Raw genomic sequence first — 18,081 nt, forward strand, 5'->3', positions numbered from 1 at the left:
CTCTGTCTAATTTCTCCTTGACATAAGGGAGACATAGTGAAAGTTGACAAGATGACCACATTTTATGGTCCCTTTGCAAGCCACTTGAAGAAGCCAAAAGATTAACCACTGTACTAATGATTATGAAGATGATGGAAGAGTAAGCACAATCACTGAATGTTATTCTGCTTCAGAGCTTTTTGAAGAGATATTAAATTGTTGCTTGTCTTGAAGCACTGCAACTGCCACTAATAGGGTATTTCATTAGGCACTTAATTATGTGTCCTGATATCATATATAGCTCCACTGCTTGGTGGCAGTGGTTACAGAGGAATAATTTAGACCACCATTAAGCCAAACTTGCTCTCTCCATTGTAAGGTTCATGTCATCCCCAATCAAGTAAAGTCTGTGGGACAAAATGGCTTTCTCTCTCCTCATTTCATGGCCAAAAACCAACCATTCGTCACAATGGGACACCTTCTTTCATTGCACCCAAGGATTGCTACTTAGCTGAGTGAGTTGGTTGAAAACAGGTTGCTTGGCATACCCTCTTGTGAGGCAAGTGTCAGAACTCTTCTGGTTCTGACACTTGCCTTACAATAGGATTGGCCTGGGTACTTTATCACTACACTGAGGAATTTGAAGATAAATGTGTGTAGGCTCCTCAAAGTCTACCCAGTCACAGTCCTGGGTTTTGCAGATCACAGTGTCATTCTATGAGGGGGTGGGCTTTATTACATATTAACTCAGGGATGTCAAACTCGATTTCATTGAGGGCTGCATCAGGGTTGTGTTTCACCTTGGGGGGCCAGGTGGGCGTCACCAGAGTGGATGTGGCCAACTCAACATCACTCGTGTCGGGGGCGCCTGTGGTGGCCCAAGTCCTCTGCTAGCAAAAACAGAGCTCGGGAGGGTTGCATGTAGCCCTCCCAAGCTACGTTTTCACTGGCAGAGAGCTGCAGGAGGCTGTCACAGCCGAAAACAGAGGTCAGGAGGGCCCTCTGTTTTCACTGGCAAGAGTCACTGTGGGCCAGTCCTTCGCTGTTTCCAGGGCAGTCCCTTGGGCCAGATCTAAGCACCCTGTGGGCCAGATCCAGCCTGCAGGCCTTGAGTTTGACACCCCTGTATTAGCCAATCTGGATGTTCACTCTTAACTTGCCATACCATTAGGAGTTGTGGATGAACAATGGAGCTAAATGTTTTCTCCTTGTGCATATTAAGAAGAAAACTGTTTGCCTCCAGTTACAATTAGCTATTCCTTCTAAAATGGAGAATTGTGGTTTCCTGTTAGCTTATTAAATGGGAACACCAATCTGCTTAGGTAAATTGGCATCAAACTGCGGTACCTCATTAATGTAATAGCTAACTGACCTAACCAGGCAGTAAGATGTAAGACAGAAGGCAGAGAAACCAATGCTTCTATTGTTTGTTTTTTGTAAATTAAAGAGACAGCATCTAAACAAGCTGCAGAATATTACTGGCCCTGGCCAAACGAAATAAAACAAAGGTAAACCAAAGTTTCAAAGATGAACCTGACAGTTCTAATGACAGAAGGCTGTGCAAGTTCATATACGGTAGATATATCGAGAAGGGTGTTATTGATTGGAAACTACTGCAATGACAACAGAAGTAATACCAACTCAAACTTCATAATAAAAGAGATTTTGTCCCAGCTATTCTTGTATGCAGCACTATTCCTCAGTGCAGCTGATCTGACCCTCTTTTTTCCACTTCATGCAGAGCCAGACATATTAAGTCCAGAGTTATTCATATCATGGCAAAGTCACGTGGGTGAGAACAAGAGAGCACCTGCAGTTAATGATTAATCCACACTCTATCAGCCCACCTGAAAATCCTGCCAGGCATGGGAGGCCATCAGCTTTCTCATCTTCCATCAGAAGAAAAGGGCAGCTTCCCCCACTACCACCCTTGTTCATATTAATAAAAATAATTTGATTTTATGATGAAAATTAGGCAACCTACCGGGTGCAGTTATCACAAGAAAATCATACTCAGTGGCATTAGAGATACTTGGCTGTGCCCTGTACTAGATAATTATGCCAGGGATGTGATTATCTCATGATTACTGTACTCTTGATATGTCTCATTGTTTAATTAGAACAAATGTAATGATCAAATTATTATTATTTACAAATGATAAGCTCTGTTTAAAACTAGTTAAAAATAGGAAGAAGTCACACTGCCAATTAGTTGTTCCACACTTAAATATCTCATGACATGCGAATATACATGATGCAATTGAGATGAGGAAAAATGACAGACCACAGACTGCCTCCAAAGAGGAATGATTATATAGGCAAATAGAAAAATTATCCTAGTTGACATTTCCACAAAGAAGCAAATTCTAGAAAATTATTACTACTTGGGCAATGTGGCATTTCAGTTAGCTAAAAAATGAAACATCTTCCCATATCCCTTACACCACAATGCTTCTGATCTTATTCAATCATACAGACTTGAAATCTAACTTTTACTAATCACCTGTCCAATATTATCTTCTACAAACCAATGAAATCTCTGTGAAGATTCTCTGCTAAATTGGTAATTTCTCAATAACCCTTTCCATTTTGATTTATCTGCTGAAGTAGTCTCATAGCCTCATGGAGATGCAGTGTGATATAATGATTACCTGTAGTCCAAAGCTAACAAGTACTAACTACATCTGGGGCCAAATGCCCCAAATGGAAACACACTAGCTGACCTTTGGCCATTCACTGGCTGAATTCAGTTATAATATGAAATCATAATTGGATCTCATTCGTGTGTGTGTGTGTGCCTGTGTGTGCACGCGCACATGTGCATACACACACACCTTTGAGTCAACCTTGATTCCTAGCTATTGCTTGGACAATTCCATGCAATTTTGTCTATAATAGGTTTGGAAGTCGTTTGCCATTGCTGGCTTCATGCTTAAGGCAGAAGTAGAACTTGGAGTCTTCTATCTTCCAGCATATGCATTATCCAAATTAGCTGTCTTGTTTCCTTTTCACTAAGCATGAGGATTAGTTAAAGTGTGTCCCATATAACAAGCAATAGTTAAATAAATTACCCTTTAGTGATAGGCAACCAGCAAGCTCTCTGTGCCCATTCAGCATCCATTTATCAGTGACCCCTGATAAAAACCTAGTTAATATTTCTTAAATCTGGTGGCATAATATTATATTTCTTTTGCTTCAAAAATATTCCAAAAAATCTCAGTGAGACCTAGTGCATTTATTCTATATTTAAACCTATCCCTCTCAACTCAACACTAACTCTGGATGTTCAAAGCAGATGGTTCAAGGAAAGAAAGTAGTGGAAACAGCAGAGCACAGCACAGCTAGAGCTAATGAAGAACTGACAAGGGACTTGAAATTTTAATTAATTTATTTTTTTTAAATAAAGCTCAGAAATATGCCTGAGGTGTAGCGGTATGTGGGAAAGACCTTGGGAGATGGGGCAAAGAGCTAGCCCTAGGGAACAGTCAGATAAGAGATGGCGTAGCCTGAAGCTAGATAGTGGGCAGGCCAAGAGGCTCAAAAAAGGGCCTCCCTAGTTTCTTGGGATATAAAGGAGATAGTGGGGGAACTGTACTTTCAAACTTGAAAGATCCTGTTAATGTAGCTTTACAATAAGGTAGAATTATCTTATCTGACTGTGTTTCCTGTCTCTACTTGGTAAGGCTGACATCAATTTTGCAAGTCTTTCCCACATCATTACAGATAGAAATGGATTTACAATACAATCCCAAACATGGAGTACAGGGGTATGAAAGATGATTAAGAATACTGGTTAATAGTATGATTCCAAGGGTACAAAATGAAAGCTTATAGAATTTCTTGTTATTTGAGTAAACAATACTAGAACAAACAGGGATATACATTTAACATTTCTATTCTGATTTTCCTTTACTAATAATGGAACAAATTTAAATTCCAAAAAGTAATTCAAATTTGTTGGATGATACTACAGGTAGTTCTGGAATTATGACAATAATTGACCCCAAAATTTATGTTGCTAAGTGAAACATTTGTTAAGTGAGTTTTGCCCCATTTTACGAATTTTCTTGCCACAGTTGTTAAGTGAATCCGGATTCCACATTGACTTTACTTGTCAGAAGGTTGCAAAAGCTGATCCCATGACTCCAGAACACTGCAACCATCATAAATAAGAATTTATATTTCCAAACATCTGATTTTTGATCATGTGACCATGGGGATGCTACAATGGTCATAAGTGTGAAAAACGGCCATAAGTCACTTTTTTCAGCTCCATTGTAATTTCGAACAGTCACTAAATGAATTGTTGTAAATCGAGGACTACCTGTACAATTAATCCGCCAACTAAATTTAGGATGAAATGAAGCTACCATATCTGTGCTGCAAAAATGACAACTGGATGGAAGGCAACTGTTTGTCCTGGTTTTTGCTACCCACAGATGCTTCAAGATTAGTCATTTCTCCATCACGGTTTTGACCAATTTGAAAATCCTTTGGTGGGTAGAGGATTGACAGTCAAAAAAGTATTTGCATATTGGCTGTTTTCTAGGAACAGTTCCTTTTAATTTAATCGGTGGGGAAAACATGTATCTTTTTAATTTAAAAAGTGAGGGAAATACATAAACCATCAAGTTTCAACCCATTTACATGATCCAAGGTATTATTCTTGCTCCAAATACTCTCCCAAATCTCTTGCCCTGCTGCTTTGAAACAAAATGGTTTCTTGAGCCAATAAATCAGTATAATATTAACAAGAACAAGAAAGACACAACTACATACAAACCAAGAACCAATTGATCTGAGCTCCTCTGTAATATGTGATAAGCTTCCAATGGTCTCTCCTGAGCAACCTTAGAACTTAGAATGAAAAAAAGAGAAAGAAATGAAATAAACCAAACATCCATCTCCTAAAAAAACCCTGCCATTTTACAAAAAAAAAAAAAAAAAATGCCTGCATACATTGCAAAGTGGAATTTTATTTGAAAGCTGCAGTGCCAGGCTTCATCCAGCGTCTAAGCAAAGCTTCCAACAGAGCTGGAGGGTAAATTGGCAAAAATTTACTAACACAATTAACACAGTCTCTAGGAATCTGATATATTCAGGCAGTGATCAAATCTTAATCAGAAATATGTCTTAACAGCCTTGCCTGTGATTGTTTATATGAATACGTAGAAGTGGTGCAATCTATCAAACGTGCTACTTGTTCAGCGCTGGAAGGCATGTGCTTACTGCTGCCTTCCTCCAGCAAACATGAGTTTTTCAGGAATTTCAATTAGGACAGACTGCTTAAAATGATGGGGAACGTACTCTGCCTCTTCCTTATTTGTAGTGTTTCCAGTTTGTGTATGATATGATACAAGTGCCTATAGTTTCGCCACCAGCTATAATTTTAAAATCAGGACGAAGGGAAAGATTCCAATAAATCGCAAGCCCACATCTCTGGAGGGCTCGGGACAGGGGTTGTTCCTCTGTCCTGGTCCTATTAGACCTCTCAGCGGCTTTTGATATCATCGACCATGGTATCATGCTGCACTGGTTGGAAGAGTTAGGGGTGGGGGGCACTGTGTTGTGGTGGTTCTCCTCCTTTCTCTCCGACCGGTGGCAGCTGTGTTGGCAGGGGGGCAGAGGTCGACCCCGAGGCCTCTCATATGTGGGGTGCCACAAGGGTCAGTCCTCTCGCCCCTCTTGTTCAACATTTATGTAAAGCCGCTGGGCGAGATCATCTGTGGTTTCGGGGTGAAGTACCACCAGTACGCTGATGACACCCAGCTGTACATCTCCACCCCGGACCACCCCAAGAATGCCCTTGAAGTGATGTCCCGGTGTCTGGAGGCCGTGCGGATCTGGATGGGGAGAAACAGGCTCAGGCTCAACCCATCCAAGACCGAGTGGCTGTGGTTTCCGACGTCCCGATATAGTCAGTTGACGCCATCGCTGACTATTGGGGGCGAATCGCTGGCCCCCACGGAGAGAGCTCGCAACTTGGGCATCCTCCTGGATTCACGGCTGTCTTTAGAAGAGCATTTGACGGCCGTGACCGGGAGGGTTTTTCATTAGGTTCGCCTGATTCGCCAGTTGCGTCCCTTTCTGGATTGGGACTCCTTACACACAGTCACTCATGCCCTCGTCATTTCCCGCCTGGACTATTGCAACGCTCTCTACATGGGGCTCCCCTTGAGGAGCACCCGGAGGCTCCAACTGGCGCAGAGTGCGGCCACGCGGATGGTTATAGGAGCGACATGGTGCTCCCATGTAACACCTCTCCTGCGCGAGCTGCACTGGCTCCCGGTGGTCTTCCGGGTGCACTTCAAGGTTTTGGTTACCACCTTTAGAGCACTCCATGGCTTAGGACCTGGCTACTTACGGGACCGCCTACTACCACAAATAGCCTCCCACCGGCTGGTACGCTCTCATAGAGAGGGGCTCCTCCGCGTGCCGTCGGCCAAACAGTGTCAACTGGCAGCCCCCAGGGGGAGGGCCTTCTCTGTAGGGGCACCCACTATCTGGAACGAGCTCCGCCCGGAGATACGGAGGATCCCGGTTCTGCACACTTTCCGCTGCGCTCTTAAGACCTTCCTATTCCAGCACGCTGGCCTGGCCTAACCTTTTTCCTCTTTTCTTTTAAATTGAAAATTTTAAATCTGTTTTTAAATTATTGGGATGTTTTAAATTTATCTCAGGCTAAATTGTTTAATCTGGTTTTATTTCTGCTTTTAAATTTTGTATTTATGTATTTTATTTTGTGCCTGTTCACCTTCGGGAGTAGGGTGGTATATAAATCTAATAAAACAAACAAACAAACAAACATTCGACTCTTATGACTCCATGAGATGAGCAGTTTCCTGCAAAGTGTCTCAAACTGAAACAGAGCTGGATAGAAAGTGGGAGCCAAATATTTGTGGATGATGGGGTGGTCTCCATGAGCCTTCCTTGTATTCCTAATCTATCTTTAGATGAGGAAGACGCAACTGCAAGGGTTGAAGTAAGATAACTTACCTGACTACTGTACGCAGAGAGAAATCAGTGCCCCAAGCCTTATGGTTTTCATATTAGTTTGGGATAAAAATAGAAAAGCTGCTTATCAAGTAAATAGTCCCTGGTGATTATCAAGAGTAAAAGATACAACAATACAGGTAATTTCAATGACCGCTCAATGATTGGTCACTTAGCAACTGCTTGAAATTACCCCTCAAAAGGCACTTACGACTTGATTTTCAAGATCTGACTCTCTCTCTCTCTCTCACACACACACACACACACACAGCAGTCACATGATCACATTTTGGCCTCTTGGCACCTGGCTCACACTTACAGCCATTTTCAGCAATTGGCAATCACATGACCACAATTTTTGACATTTTTTTTTTTTTTTGCTAGTTTCTGGTATTTATTTCTGGTTTCCAGCAAAAATTGCACACTGGGTATAATTGATTTGCTTAACAGCTGTGGAATTTGCTTAACGACTGCTGTGTATTCTTAACGAACTGCTGCAAAAAAAGTTTATAAAACCAGGCATGGCCATGTGGTGTCCCATTGAATGGCCACCATGACTTACAACTGTAATTCCTGGCTCGTAAATTGAAGACTACCTCTATACTTCTAATACCCGCACTTGCTTACAAAGTAGCTAGTTTGGGCTATTCACCACCCGGCTGCTTGTGTGCAGATGAGAGAAGGCTCTATGGCAGAAATTCTGCACAGTACTGAATATCAGGAAGTAAAGGCTCGTATTTCGGACCAAATCATTACAAATATTAGCGAGATTAATTCATCATGTTATTTAAAAAGAAGATAGTTCAGGGACAGGCATGAGTTTGTGACCAAGAACCACAGTGGGTAGAGACCAAGGATACAAAGGGGATAGTGCCATGCCAGATGTGGATTTGTTTCCAGCCTGAAGTTAATTGGGAAATTCTCTGGAACAAGAATAAGCCACTAAAAAATTCATTATGTTATGCTCATCATAATTAATGATGCCAGGTTCTCATCTATTCTAATTATTTAATTGGTCAATGTGTTCTATTCTCTTCCTTTCTATGCAGGTCTAGTAGCATTCTCTCTGTGTATGGATGGATGTATAAACATATATATTCAGAGATACATACTAGATTAAATAATAGAGTAATTAATTGCCATGAAATATCCTCATTTTCATGTTTGTATTTCTATTTTATTCTGAATCTGTAAAATACTTCCTCTTTGGCACGTGGTTGGAGCTCCAGGCCAGCCTAAGTCAAACAATGGCATTGGATCTTTCACAGATCTGTATGCTCCATAAAGAAAAGTATCATATATCTGATTCTTACTAGAGCCATTGTTTCTCTCAGTCATGTGCATCTCATATGATATTCACTCACTGGCAAATTACAAGGTTTAATATGTCCCTCTGACCCTCATGCAGTAAGAGTTCATGTGCTCCATACCCCATACAGAGAAGCTTAAAATATGAATTTCACTCTTGAGAGAATTTAAGTAGCATCCATTATTTCCCTTTAGTCATATGTATCTCACATGACAGCTTTTTTTAACCAGATTTATATTTTTGACTCTGCAGGATAATGAGTAGCAATAATAAAAAAAATGATGTAGAAGTAGCGGAACACCTGAAATGTCTAATGTACATTTAACACCGACAAGATGCTTCTGGGAGACATCAGTGCCTATAGAGTTCTCCCTTTGGTGCTCACTACATTTCTTCCCTTATCTGTCAATGTTTAAAGGACATTTTTAATGTGAGAAAAATAGATGAGGACCTGGCATCTTTTTTTATTTCCAATAATGTTTTGGAGATCAGATACATACTCTCAGGTGGGTAGAAGGGGATGGTTTGAGGACTACAAACTAGTACTTTGGAAAGATGCTAATCTGTCCAGAGACAAGGAAACGAGATTGGGGGCACTAGACAATTTCCCCGTAGCATTGGGAGGTAAGGATTGCTGGCTGGGTACAACGTCACCAGTTTGCTTTTCTAGGTAAATGGATATTTGATTTCATGCACCCACATACCCAACTTGACAATATTTTAAAAGGGCTCTGTCTTCAGTCACAACAGAGGTAATAGGGCAATGGTAGCACCATCTCTGGCACTGAGCTTCTAAAATTATTGGCTTGACTCCAACTCTGATATTGTTCTACTTTACAATCACTTTCATTCCTGGGCACATGGTCAGAATAGCAATTCACTTAAGCCCACTTTTGACCTTTGTTCTGTGCTTAATTCTATCTTTATTCTCATCCAACAGATATTTCTCTCCCTGCTGGCTTCTACAAATGTCTCTAGCTGGAGAAATAAGAGGTAAGGACTAAAGCATCCCCTCCCCCATCTTATCTTCATGCATGCAATAATTGGCCCCTCCAAGCATGACCTATGCTTTAAAACCAGGCTTCTGCAGACTTTAACTAGCTATGCTCATCTTGGCTACATAACTTTCTTTGGGTTATCCAAATAATTTGGTTTCCTCTAGGAATGATGCCAAACTACAGGTGGTGTAAAGGTCTAGAAAAAAGGGAAAAGTACTAAGAATGAATCCCCTAATGAGCACATAGGACTGCTCTCTGCAAGAAGAAAGTGTCTGCTCTTTTTGAAACAGATGTGTAATAAGCGTGCTCAGTAGAGAAATAGAAGTCCCTCACCGTGAGTATCTGGTGGGTGCCTGGTGCTCTTTTTATTTGCAGAGTTCTCAAATAGTATGGATACGTTTCTGAAGACAAAGTGTCTTCCTGAAATAAATCAGAATGCATTCACACAACTCCAAACGATCTGATCTGAACTTGCCCTTTGAGAAAATGGATGATATTTTATTTTTCCATCTTGTACTTAATACTACCAATACATTTTATATAACTATAGAAAGAAGACCTGGAGCTTCAGGCAGTTCCGGTTTCTGCTATAGCAAACGTTTTTGGAATTTTCTTTGGGGAAATGATAACTTTTCATTCAATGCATGAACACAATACACTGAGCAAGGGGGGGGGGAGGGCTACAAGGGTTAGGGTTAAGGTAGGCTGGCCCTACTATTAAGTTGAGTAGGATGACTAAATTAGGCTGGAAGGTGCACAGGCCAAGTGGCTTTTACTCTACCTAGTTCTATTCACCATCCCATCAGTAGCAGTGAAACAAGATTCAATTATTACTTTTGTCCAATTTTGAGATGAAGGAAATTTTGAGTTTCATCCTAGGCTGCAAAATGTTTTGACTCATATTTTATTTCATTTATTTATTAGATATTTTTTATCTTGTCTTTATTACATTAAAAATAACTCAGAGTGGCAAACATGCCTAATATTCCTTCCTCCTATTTTCCCCACAGCAACCGTATGTGATGAGTTGGGCTGAAAGTGAGTGACCGGCCCAAAGATACCCAACTGGTTTTAAGAATTCACAATTTCTTGATTTCTAGGCCAGCATTTTAACGAGAACACCAAACTGGTATTATTTATTTTGTTAAATCTTATGATGCATACACAGTGATCATTATCATGGAGAAACTCCAGAGCAGTTGTGTTTCTTTGTTGCAGAAAAGCTAAAGTCAAAATGTCTTACAGAATAACTTTTAAAAAATTAAATATCCACGACTTAAATGTTCTTTATAAGGCACATAGGGGGTTATTTTCTGTTAAAAATTGTATTGTTCACCATATCTGAATGTGGTGAAGGTTGTGGTAGGGTATTATAAATATTGTGGCTAAATTGGCACAGAGTGAGGTTAGTCACACCATCATAAGAGATGCAATTTAGTTCTATCTACAATCTTTTGTTTCCCGGATGGTGTAGAAAATCAAAAGATTTTATTTCTTTGCCCAAATTTTGGGAAGTCAAAAGTGCTGTTATCAAAACTAAGCAAATGCAGATCTGGGGTTCTCTTCTCTTTGATATACTTTGATATATGTTTGAATCGATGTCACAAATCTTTGCCTTGAATAAATCCTCCACTGCCAGATTACCTATCCTGAGCAAAAATGAAGTTACACGCTCCATGTGGTGGGTATCTACAGAGATCAACTGACGGAGCTGTGCTACCTTGCCAGTATGACAGTACTCACAGATTCCTGATTTTGCAGGTCCTGCACGAGTCTTAGGTTGATTGCCTGAATAATATATAGTAGTTTATGAGATTGACATTAGAAGCTTGATGTTAAGAATTGGGGGGTTTCCTACAGACACAGTTGAAAGAGAAAGGAAAAAGAGGAGCCAGAAGTGAGACATATTGTCCCAAGCAATGTGACTACCAACTGATATTGGGAAGGGAAAGAAAAAAAAAAAACTAACTATAATTGGCATCAGAATTTCTGTTGTTAAGCAAGGAGGTTGTTAAGTGAGTTGCGCCTGATTTTACAACCTTTTTCTTGAAAGAGTTCTTAAGTGAATCGCTGCAGTTGTTAAGTGAATCATGACATTAAGTAAATCCACCTTCCCCCATTAACTTTACTTTACTCAGCCAGAAGCTGGCTGAGAAGGTTGCGTATGGCAATCACATGACCCCAGGGCTTTTATAATCATTGTAAATACATGCTGCTTACCAAGCGTTTGGATTTTAATCACGTGAGGATGCTGCAATGGTCATAAGTGTGAGGACTGGTCACAAGTCACTTTTTCAGTGCTGCTGTAACTTTGAACGGTTGCTATGTTGTAAATCGAGGACTATCTATATTCAAATCGGCAAACAAAGCCCCCTATCACCACAATCTGATCTGTTTTCTTCTTCTTCTCTCTGCCATCTTCTCATTTTCCTGATCCTAGCTGCACTTAGGGAAGAGAAAGAAGGTCTTTCTCTTCCCTAAGTGCAGCTAGGATCAGGAAAATGACTGGGCTGGAGGAGAAGAGTTCATTTCCATCATATTTTCTAAACTTGATACTTAACTAAGACAGAATTGGAAAAAAAAAGTGTTATTTCTCTCCCCAACCCCATCACTACAAAATACAATTTAAAAAAGACACTAAAGTCTAGACCCAATGTAAACTCTCAGAGCCACCACAATCTTGAATGCTACTATTATTCTCATTCCAAAAGTTGTTTCAGAGTAAAATGTTTAATACACCATTAGAGGCCAATTAATAAATGTGAAAGAGGTAAACGTAAGAATGCTTACTAATTCAGTTCACACTGAACTAAATCAAATGTAATTTTTTTCATGGGTTTTCTTGGTCCTAATCCTGCTTCCATTTTGAAGCACAGCCATAGTCACCTACTCAAAGTTCAAGTAGGGCTTTTGCCCCTATCCAAAAAACTTGCACTTCCCTCTCATTCTTGACTTTGTGGGATTTATATGACATTTGTTGCAGCCTATCTATTAAAATTAATTGAAGAAGGTCAGTTTACTGTACATATCTACATTGATTCCAGCCAGCTCATTTTAGGGTTTCTAACAACAATTATTGTTCCTTGCTTCTGGATCTTCCCCAGCAACTTAATTTGCAGGCCTATGTAACCAAATTAAAAAAAAAAAAAACTCTATCCTGTAATGAAGTTTCAAACCCTGATTTCTCCAGATCATGCTATTGCTAATGTATTCATTTCAGTTCTCGCTCTTTTCCCGTAGAAGCTCCGTCACAATTATCATTCAAAGGCAGGTTAGGTTAAGAAATTTCAACTTGTACAAGATTGTCCACAGAGCTCTGAAAATGAGTGATGATTTCAGCCTAGATCTTCTAACTCCAAACAAAATATCTAGTTGGCAAGGAAGGACATATCTACCTTAACCCCATGTCTTCGAGAAAGTTTTTTTAAGCAAAAACCTTCTGATGAAACTTTTAATGCATGTCATAAATACTATCCTTTGTAGATTGTTGGAGTTCCAACACAGGCACACAAGCAATCCACCAACTGCAGGTAGAGCCGAACTCTCATTTGTGCCACCTCATTTTATGATACTCAAATTTAATGGGGAAATGGTTGATTCTCAATGGCACTGTCATGCCCCCGTCAGAGTCTGAATTTGTGGAGAAAGATGAGCTGGAATAAGAGCCGACAGAGATCAAGAGGGCGGCTCCACTGGCCTTGGAGGAAACTGGGGAAGGTCAGAGTCAGTCTGGACAAGACTTTTCAGGATTAGAAACGCTTGCAGACTGGGAGAAGCAGGAGAGACAGAAATCAGGCGAAGAGCAGGGACCACCCCCTCCTGATCCTAGAGCACGGAGAGGAGAGAGAAGACGAGACCAACACAGACTGAGCCAGCTATGAGAATGGAGAGTGCCCCACCCCTTCACAAGGCATATTTGGGGACTGAAAGGTGCCAGTGGAAGGTGCTAGTGGGAGGGGAGGGGCAGTAAGGAGGTGCCAGTGGGAGGGGCATTTGTCGGGAACAAGCATTGAATCTGTGGAGCCTCATGTGCACTTGCCGACGCCTGGAGATTACTGTGCTGTCTTGTGGGGCTCGTCCGGTTTGCCTTCTTTGCTGAACTTCTTGCTCTGGTTACTGTTTAGCTAACCTGGCTAACTGGACTACTGTCCCTGGTTACTGTTTGGCTAACCTGACTTACTGGAGAGGCTGCTGAAGGTGCATGTGAGAGCTTTGCTCCAGGATCTGTAATAAACGTTTGGGGGATGTTTGGGAGCAACGTTGGAGCAATAAAGGGGAATTAGACCTGTTCCCTGGCTGTGTTGTTTTCGTGCCACACCCCAGGTCATCACAGGCACAGCGTAGCAGCTTTTTCCCAAATGCCTCCAGTTCTACTTCTAAATTCAACTGCTAGAAAATAAACCACCTCGGAAACAGTGGAACCTACTGCTAATAACAGTGCAGTTCTACAAAACACTGTATCCCAAAGAAGTCCCATTCCAAAATTAAAGATACCCAAGTAAACGCCATCCTCCATCAGTGATTCCATTGTGTAATTGAACAACAACAACAACAACGTCCTTCTTGCAAAGAAACCTAAAAAGGTATGCTACTGAAACGTCTCTACGGAAAATGCTCCTCAACTGAACGACAGAAATTACAAAGGAACTTTCGATTTAAAAAGGTCTATGTCAGAGAAATGTACATGTCAAAGAACCCTCTGAGTTTTGGTAAAATGACTCACAGAATACTCCCATGTCATATGAAAAACTAGAAGCACACTTTAGTTTCTTACATTTTTAAAATGAGCCTAAAGAAAAATCAGCAGCCCTACTGATTCAAGATGGTATAATTGACAGGATTATTAGCAATCTGCCTATCCTTACCTGTAGTAGAAGCAGCAGCACAGTGTGATCATGCTTTGTAGCTTTTTAACTTTCCCATTTACCCATGAGCCTAGAGTGACATTGTTGGAAATTAAATAATTAGACGTAGCCGCTAGATGCGACTCGAAATGTTGAACAGGCTTTTGATTTTAAAAGAGCGAGCCAAGGCAAAAAACAGTAGCCTGATTTAAGCTGATTTAACTTGTGTGACCATTCTTGAAAACATGCCTTGTATTGCCAACACAGATGATATACCTTGGGCACCAAAGTGGACCCAAGGTCTTAAAAGGACTACATCAGTGGTGGGTTGCCCCCGGTTCGGACCAGTTCGCAAGAACCGGTAGTAAAATCGGTGGGAGGCCCCGCCCACCGCCCCGGATGTCATGATCGGTGATCTGCGCATGCGCAGAAGCTTCAACTTCTGCGCATGCTTTACTAGTAGTAAAGGTAAGTAGAACCCACCTCTGGAGTACATAATAAATTTACTAAGACAACTAGCCCTAATAAACTAGTTGTTCTAATAAACTTATTAGCATGAGTATAAGTTTATTAGGACATAGCATAATCTCATATGAGTATAACATGAGTAACAAATTTGTTTAGCATTCATTTTTAAACAACAAAGCTAATTTAAACTTCAAGACAAATATGTGGGACAAAATATGATTATATTTCAGACCATACCACTTTAAGCTCAATGGGGACACAAAAGCTAATGTTAGACGAAAACTACATTAAAAAAAATGTTAGGGAAAAATTGCATTCAAAAAGTGTATATTATTTATTTATTTATTTATTTATTTATTTATATTGGATTTCTATACCGCCCTTCTCCCTGAGGACTCAGGGCGGTGTACAGCCAGATTAAAAAAACATGCAGAACAAATATTAAAAACAATTAAAAGATATATAAATTTGGCCCAATTAAAACTCATTTACCAATTAAAAACGTTTAAAACATTTAAAAACAGTTAAAAATTTCATCTTAAGCCAGCCCGGCTTGTTTAAATAAATGGGTTTTAAGGGCGCGACGGAAGGCACTGAGGTCTTGGATTCTCCTTATCTCTGGGGGGAGCTGATTCCAGAGGGTAGGTGCCCCCACAGAGAGGGCTCTCCCCCTGGGGGTCACCAGCCTACATTGTCTGGCTGATGGCACCCCGAGGAGGCCCTCTCTGTGGGAGCGCACGGGTCGATGGGAGGTCGTTGGTAGCAGCAGGCGGTCTCGAAGATAGCTAGGCCCTATGCCATGGAGCGCTTTAAAGGTGATAACCAACACCTTGAAGCGCACCCGGAAGACAACTGGGAGCCAGTGCAGCTCGCGCAGGAGCGGTGTTACATGGGAGCGCCATGCTGCTCCCGTCACTACCCGCGCTGCTGCGTTCTGGACCAGCTGGAGCCTCCGGGTGCTCCTCAAGGGGAGCCCCATGTAGAGAGCGTTGCAATAGTCAAGGCGAGAGGTGACGAGGGCGTGAGTGACTGTGCACAGGGAATCCCGATCAAGAAAGGGCCGCAACTGGCGAATCAGGCGAACCTGACAAAAGGTCCCCCTGGTTACAGCCGTCAGATGTTCCTCCAAGGACAGCTGCATATCCAGGAGGACTCCCAGATTGCGAGCCCTCTCTGTGGGGGCCAATGACTCGCCCCCAATAGTCAGTGATGGAGTCAACTGACTATATCGGGATGCCGGGAGCCACAGCCACTCAGTCTTGGAAGGGTTGAGCTTGAGCCTGTTCCTCCCCATCCAGACCCGTACAGCCTCCAGGCACTGGGACATCACTTCAAGGGCATCGTTGGGGTGGCCTGGGGTGGAGATGTACAGCTGGGTGTCATCAGCGTACTGGTGGTATCTCACCCCAAAGCCACGGATGATCTCACCCAGCGGCTTCACATAAATGTTGAACAGAAGGGGCGAGAGGACCGATCCCTGCGGCACTCCACAAATGAGAGGCCTCGAGGTCGACCTCTGCCCCCCTGCCAACACAAACTGCGACCGGTCGGAGAGAAAGGAGGAGAACCACCGCAACACGGTGCCTCCCACCCCCAACTCTTCCAGCCGGTGCAGCATGATACCATGGTCGATGGTATCAAAAGCCGCTGAGAGGTCTAACAGGACCAGAACAGAGGAACAACCCCTGTCCCGAGCCCTCCAGAGATCATCAACCAACGCGACCAATGCCGTTTCTGTGCTGTGCCCAGACCTGAAACCCGACTGGAACGGATCTAGATAAGATGTTTCCTCCAGGAATTGCGGAAACTGTCGTGCGACCACACTCTCACATTATGGTTATATAGAGGCGGGATCCAGGAGAAGAGCCTTCGCTGGTGTGGCCCCAGCGCTTTGGAACATCTTCGCCTGAGGTGAAATTGGATGCCACCCTCCAAACTTTCTGCAAGAACCTGAAGACATGACTCTGCCAGTTGGCTTGGGTCCCTAATGGCAGACTATCACACTGTAGTTGGTTGATCAAGTAATAGCAGTATATTCTACTCCCTTTCTCCCCATCTTTAGTTACTTACAACTTGTATTTTACTGCAAATTCAATGTGATTTTATACATATACATACATATGCATATGGAGAGAGAGAGAGAGAGAGAGAGAGGGAGGGAGGGAGAGAGAGAGAGAGAGAGAGGATTTTACTTTAGTCATTGCCAACTATAGGGGGCAGTGCTCATCTCCATTTCAAGGCCATTGAATCAGTACTGCCTGAAGCCATTTCCGCAATCAAGTGGCCAGCATGACATCATTGTTGCCTTCCACCGAAGTGGTATCTATTTATCTACTTGCATTTTATGCTTTCGAACTGCTAAATTGGCAGGAGCTGGGGTGAGAACAAGAGCTCACCTTGTCACATGGCACTCAGGTATCGAACCTAGGCTGCTGACTTTCCACCCAACAAGCCCAGCATCTTAACCACTGAGCCACCGCATCACTCAGACAAGCAGACAGACAGTTCAATCGACAGAGAGACAAACAGACAAATAGATACAAATAGACAGATAGACAGATAGATGGATAGATGTTGTAAGTTGCCCAGAGTCGCCTTGCAGAGATAGGCATCAAGCAAATTTAATAAATATAAATAAATAAATATTGCAGAAAACATGCATTTTTGCCACAGATATCCTGATGTGTCTGTCTACAAACACACAGTAGATGTCTAATATAAAATCTAATTGAACTCAATCTGACAATATATAAATTCAATAAATAACAATTGCATAATTCATATACATAAAAGAAATATCAGGTTGATGGGGAAACTGAGCTGAAAACCCTTTAAGACTGAATCCATGAATAAGATGACACACATCCAAGAAGTTGATTGCCCTTTTATAGATATGTCTGCCATATTTCTTCAAACGGGCTACCTACCATTTGCTCAGGCTAAGGCATTTTCAAAAATGTATTTCCTTGGACGGAAACAAAACAATGAAAACAAGACCAGAGGAAGGGTGGTGCCATGGCCTTTGCACTGATTTTAGGAAGAAATGTTTGGCACAGCCTTTCAGGATTATTGCTTAATGGTTACCTTCAATCAGTAGACTGACTTTTATCTTTCTTAAGATAGATTCCAAATGAGCAAGCATAGCAGAAGTACTGTAAAGACAGACTTCAGCCAAATATTATCCAGAAGTTAGATCCCAGCAGTACCATTTCCTTCCTATTTACCAGCATTAACTTGCCATTCAGTCTTGGGGCTTACTGGCATAGCAGTCAAATGGACTACAGTTACTCTCATATGTATGTGTGTGAAAGAATATAAAGGATTTATATACAGTATATCCATATCCATCCATCCATCCATCCATCCATCCATCCATCTATCAGTCTTCACAGGGTTCAAACAATCTCCAGTACCACCCCAAGAAAGTGAGGTTCTAGGTGACAGAATAAACAGGCTGAAGACCAAGATGCAGTTGAAGAGTGGCAAAGCC

General features: G+C 41.8%; 1 protein-coding gene across 1 annotated transcript in view; it reads right to left on the reverse strand.

Annotated features, from left to right (window-relative positions):
* TMEFF2 (transmembrane protein with EGF like and two follistatin like domains 2) overlaps positions 1-18,081 on the reverse strand; it is a 283,704-nt gene that overhangs the window by 259,408 nt on the left and 6,215 nt on the right. The gene's annotated exons all lie outside the window — the stretch shown is intronic.

Source organism: Pantherophis guttatus, chromosome 1, assembly GCF_059756535.1.
Source record: "Pantherophis guttatus breed Tessera chromosome 1, ASM5975653v1, whole genome shotgun sequence".
Lineage (NCBI taxonomy): Eukaryota > Metazoa > Chordata > Lepidosauria > Squamata > Colubridae > Pantherophis > Pantherophis guttatus.